Source organism: Osmia lignaria, chromosome 2 (genome assembly GCF_051020975.1).
Source record: "Osmia lignaria lignaria isolate PbOS001 chromosome 2, iyOsmLign1, whole genome shotgun sequence".
Lineage (NCBI taxonomy): Eukaryota > Metazoa > Arthropoda > Insecta > Hymenoptera > Megachilidae > Osmia > Osmia lignaria.
Genome location: NC_135033.1, coordinates 2,239,192 through 2,245,191, shown reverse-complemented (window position 1 = coordinate 2,245,191; position 6,000 = coordinate 2,239,192). Strand labels below are relative to the sequence as shown.

Here is a 6,000-nt window from a genome sequence, read left to right as displayed (position 1 = left end):
CTGCGATATTCAACGTGTTAAGATAAGGCAATGCTTATCAATCGCAACATAAAATAGAAAACATTGTTTCCCATCAACCCTCATCGTGAAAGGACGAGGTAAACTTTTCTGAACAAGCGTCTACAAGACCTTATCGTTCGCAGTCTACTCCTCTCAGCTATCATCTTACACGTTTTCACAGTCGTTGAAATCTGAATAATTGATACGATTACGAAGCTTCGTGTTGACGGTGGATAAAACAACATGGCCCCTTCGAAGCATGACTAGATAGCAACGTCCGCAAACGTCTGCGCCTAGCTACCTAGCGCCCATTGGTCCACGTTTAATGCTCCTTCAAGCAAGAGGGGTTCCAACTGGACGACAGGTGGTGGTTAGCCAAGTACCCGGAGGGGTGGAAAGTATCCACGACGGAGGGGGACCCCTGGTCACGACCACCTACGGCGGTCAGCCGACTCTTCTTTCCTGGTTCCGTCAGTTCTCGATACCGCGTGCCCTTGGCTGCTCGTTCGTAACTCTCGCGGCAAGTTCGTGTTTTAGCGTGGATTTCTAACCTTTGTGACCACGTACCGGCCTCAAGGTGAGAACCAACCAACGTAGTTAACTCTTTAGTTGTTGAAAAAGAGTTTTTCGTTTTTTGTAACTTAAGTGACCTAGTGAATATCTAAAATTTTGCGTTTCTAATATTTCTTTTTATATGAATGAAACTTGTTAGATGATATTCTTTAATTCATCAGAACTGAAGGTGAATTATTCGGGCAAAAGTGTGAAAGCGTTTTAAAGTGGTTGTATTAAGACAATTAGCCCTTGAATAGCAGAGCCTGGGTCAATCAAGACCCAAGGATATTAACCTAAAAGTTAAATTGATAATTATTCAACGAAAGATTTTCATATATTGGAAGAATAATTTTTAAAGGGACGGTATAAAAGTTTGAAAATTAAAATATTATGAAATGCAAAATAAATTTAAAATTAGACTGTCTTTTTGATTCTGGATTCGAGACTTAAAAAGAGTTAGGACATTATTATGTATGACAAATAAATTAATCTCAATGGAACAATACCTGTACATTTTATAGAGTACATAAGGTTTAATATAACATTGGTACAGAGTAAGTAAAATATATAACAAGCAAAAGAAAAATATCTTTCCTGTCGATCGTTGGATCCAAGAGGAGTGTAGGTATAAGAGAATTACACATAGACAAATTATGTGTATATACGTGTGCATACAACAATAAATAAGAAGCCTGTATTTTTCCTAAGGTTTTATTTCTGAAATTGTATGGTAAATCATTTTCATTTTTTTGTTTTTTTTTTGTTTTTTTTGCGCAATTCAGATTAAGTGTATTTTTCTACAATATTTTAGTTTCTTTAAGAAAATTAAAAATAGTTGATGCATAAAAAGTTAATGTTATATCTTAAAATAGCTTACTCACGGGTGAAATAGAACGATTGATAGATTGAAAATATTCTAATTTCGATGATTTACAGTCGTTCTGCAAAATATTCGTTTACCTTTTAAAACCGAATAACTTCTTCAAAATTGAACTAAACGGCTTGACCTTTTTTTAGAAGTTAGAAGGATTAAGTACTTTGGTGATACAGTAAAAGCTGGATATATGCAACAAACATTGGGACCCAGGCGTTGCATATATCCAGTCGAGGTGTCGAATCTCGGGTTACACGCGACGAGCAGCCAAGCGTGAACGTAGAAAAGGACAGACAGTGGCAGAAAGAGAGAGGTCCGATGATCAAAGGAAAGAGCCGAAACGTATCGGTGTGACTAATACTAATTGAACGCTAAAACTTTTTTATTTTTGACTTTTTTTTAATGAAACTTGTACTAGCGCATTGGTGAGATTTTTGTGATTAAAGTGGTACCAAACACGATATAGTTTCAATTATAATTACTTGCTAAAATTGATGTTAAAAGTTGGCGAAAAGCAAAGGAGGATTGGAAATGAAAACCGGTTGCGGTGTCGGCTCGGGTTTCAAACGTTGCATATATCCAGCCAAGGTGTCGGTTCTGGGCATTTAATGTTGCATATATCCAGCCGAGGTATCGATTCTGGGCATTTAAACGTTGCATATATCCAGTTTTGGTATCGATTCTGTGTCCGTACAAGTCGTTTGTACCGTGCCGCGTTACCTATTCTACGTTCGTACAAATCGTTTGTACCGTGCCACGATACCTATTCTACGTTCGTACACAACATGCGACGTGTTGCATGTTGCATGTTGCATGTTGCGTGTTTGATGTATCTTTGGTGTACGGCCTGCCTTATATATATGTACAGTTTTATTATTATTTTAATAAATAAATATAATTCAAATCATATCGTGTTTGGTACCATTTTAATCAGAAAAATCTCACAAATGTGTTAGTAAAAGTTTCATTAAGAAAAAGTTAAAAATACAAAAGTTTTATCGTTCAATTAGTATTAGTCACACCGATATTACGGTCGGATCGTATTACACGGTTTCCTCGCCGAGCGACTCGGTTCGGCTTAGGGGGATCCCCCCAAGTGGAGGGGATAGCGATGTTGCATATATCCAGCCAAACTTTTGTTGCATATATCCAGCTTTTACTGTACATATTCTTTATACGGGGTTACCTAAAAATGAAGGACACCCATGTGCTCAACATTCTTTGAAATATTTAAAAGAAGATAAAGGGTATATTCGAGTGGAACGTAGGCTTCTCTTGGTTTTGTCTTTGGTTTTGGGAGAACCTAAGAAGATTCTAGGTCCTAGGATGAATCCGAGGAGGATCTAATCTAAAACCTCCCGTCTTTACGCATAAAGGACATCGACGCCTAACGGAGAAGTGAGGCACTTTTTCCTCTATACTTCTTTCCAACATGAACGACATAGGGATCTGTAATATCCTCAATTTAAAATAACTGAATAATCAGTAGAAAAAAATTGGATTTTGATTTTCTCGATCATAGTTTTGAGTTATTGAGTGATATCAACACTGATATTCAGTAATAGTTTGTTCGTCAACCCCTAATGAATATATCGGCAATGCTGGCAAATCTTTGCGAATCTTTTCCTTCTAGACACTGCCTATACTTGAAAACCTCAGACAGTGTTAATATAACAGTGCAAAATGTGAAAGTATTAAGTGTAATACAAGTGATAATCAGAAGCTGTGAAAATTCGAAAACCGGCCTACAAAATATTAATTATTAACATCTACATAACATTGATAATGTTAATTTTGCAAAAGTTTACTTAAATTCGAATTTTTGTTACATTAAACCGATTCTTGTTAATAAATTTTTTCAACAGAACACATTCCTGTTAAGGGGCTAGACACAGCACGTGATCTCTCCGATTCGGGACATCGGTATTATAGCAGATCTTTCGTTGGGCCTGGTGGAGCCACTTGCGTGTTCTATTACGAACTTGAAAGGTTTAATTCTCAGCTGGCGTACGCGCAACACGATCTAGGAAGGCAACAGCGTAGCGCCTCAAGTATTTTTATAAACACATTTAAACACTGATCTCGCCAGAGGCATCGCGGCGGCACGCCTGGAGAACGAAAGTGAAACATTGTCGCGTATTTATAGTGAGATGTACGGTGATCATGCTATCCTTCTTTCAACCTAAACGATAGAATTGGTAATTATTTAGATTACGGACGGCAACTCCGATTTCGATGATTTTTAAATATGTTGTAGGAATCAACATTTTGAACAACTTTTTCCTATATATATATAACCGCCGCTCGGCCTTAGTTTTCGAGATATTTTCGAAAAACTGACGAAACTAATACATTGAATTCTGCCCATCCGCGTGTGTCCGTGACAACGTACGCATTAGTATGGGATCGCCGCTTTTCTACTGTTTCTGCAGGCAACTGTACGGCGACCGACGCGACGACCAGTATGTACCTTGTGTACTTCTGCATTCATGATTTCAACGTATTGTAGCTATGATGGCAGCTGGGAATTTAATATAGCCCATCTAACCCAATCTACCTAATCAGTGAATTAGGTTAGATTAGACCAAAGTAATATTCTGGTCGCCTAGCGGCGACCAGACACACATACTGAGATACAAAATCATGAAAATTAGTTAAATTTAATTTTTAAACCCACCCGTAATATATGTATATATATATTGATGTCGGTCGCCGTGCTGCTGTCTGCAAAAACAGTAGAAAAGCGGCGATCCCATACTAATGCGTACGTTGTCACGGACACACGCGGATGGGCAGAATTCAATGTATTAGTTTCGTCAGTTTTTCGAAAATATCTCGAAAACTAAGGCCGAGCGGCGGTTATATATATATAGGAAAAAGTTGTTCAAAATGTTGATTCCTACAACATATTTAAAAATCATCGAAATCGGAGTTGCCGTCCGTAATCTAAATAATTACCTAGAATTGTCCAGCTCCGATAAATTTTGATTGACCGAACGCGTGGATTTTATATAGCGCACCGTAGCTCCCCTCGCTGCTGAAAAATATATGCCTACTTTGAAGAACCGAAGGAACGTGCAATCTGAGAATTATTTTTAGAAAAAGTTATTAACTTCTTTAAATAAATGTTTTTTAATTAATAAAAGTATACAGGATATGTTTACAGGATGCAATTGGGACGGGTTATATCTTGAATTTGGTAAGAGATAGGAAAAAGCTGTTTATGTAAAAGTTCAATGGTATGATAATGTCTATTTTTCTGTGATTTCATTTTCCTCGTAAATGCAACAATGTACTCAAAAAATGCAGATCCACTTTTTATTTAAATGGAATTACATTTTTTTTTCACTTGTGTCAACTTCTTGAAACATTCTGCATAAAAAAGTACTATGGTACTATTAGAACTAATAAATGGAGGGACCTCGCGTCTATGCAGTAAAAACTGAATATATGCAACAGAGATTGAGACCCAGAGGTTGCATACAGAGTGTCCCAGAACTCATTTTCACCCTGTGAATGGGTGGTAGCCGGGGTGATTCTGAACAACTTTTCCCTTTGCGAAAAAGTTATTTGAAGCTTCGTTTTTTAATTATTAAGGAAAAACGCTGACCAATCCGAGCGCGTATAGCGCGCGGGCTCAGGGACGGCAGCGTCGGTTACGAAAGCGGAGCTTGACGTAGGTCGCGAACGAACGGCTCGGCACCCCGTTGGCAGAGCACAATAAAAAAATTGAAGTGGTTGAACATTTTTAGTTGTTGTTTAAAATAAATACGGAATCTAATCTCTTGTTGCCTGTCATTATGTAAACAAGGAAATTCTAAACATTCTAAACAACAAATAAAGATGTTTGAAATGGAATAATTAATAAAAATTTAAAAATAATTTAAATGAAACTTACCCATTCGTTCCTAAATTAACCTGCTATGCTAAAAGCAGATAATTCTCACTGTGTCGATCCTAAACTTTCGAAGAACAGCTGATCTCCAGACAAAATCATTGAACCCACTCAACTACACGGTCACTATCACCTTTCACAAAATTTTTGTTCATGTAAATAAACATTTTTATTCACTGTCACGTTGCACAGATGAAAAACATGTAATATTCCGCACTACTTCGTAACGTTTTCACGACGTTATTGGTACATATTTCTTTCCAACTTCGAATGGGACTGCCAGCTTGATTGTTGTGAGGTCTGTTTCGCTCTTTGTCTTTTTCTACATTCGAAAATAGATGATGGTTCGTGGTCATAAATCTGTTATTCTAGATAACCAAGAGTAACCGAGAAAGACTCGTGTCGACCCTTTGAAGTCACCGAACGTAGAAAAAGACGAAAAGCCAAACAGACCTCGCAACAATCAAGCTGGCAGTCCCATTTGAAGTAGGAAAGGAAGAAACGTGGTGAAAACGTTATTATTCCGTATTTATTTTAAACAACAACTAAAAATGTTCAACCAGTTCAATTTTTTTATTGTGCTGTGCCAACGGGGTGCCGAGCCGTTCGTTTGCCACCTACGTCAAGCCCCGCTTTCGTAACCGATGCTGCCGTCCCTGAGCCCGCGCGTTGTACG

At 37.8% G+C, this 6,000-nt stretch overlaps 1 protein-coding gene across 1 annotated transcript in view; it reads left to right on the top strand.

Moving 5' to 3' along the window:
• Positions 1-450: 450 nt before the first annotated feature.
• Orco (odorant receptor co-receptor) overlaps positions 451-6,000 on the top strand; it is a 28,738-nt gene continuing 23,188 nt past the window's right edge. The window contains exon 1 of the mRNA XM_034327732.2: positions 451-577. The gene's annotated coding sequence lies outside the window, so the exon portion shown is untranslated. The remainder of the gene's footprint in view (positions 578-6,000) is intronic.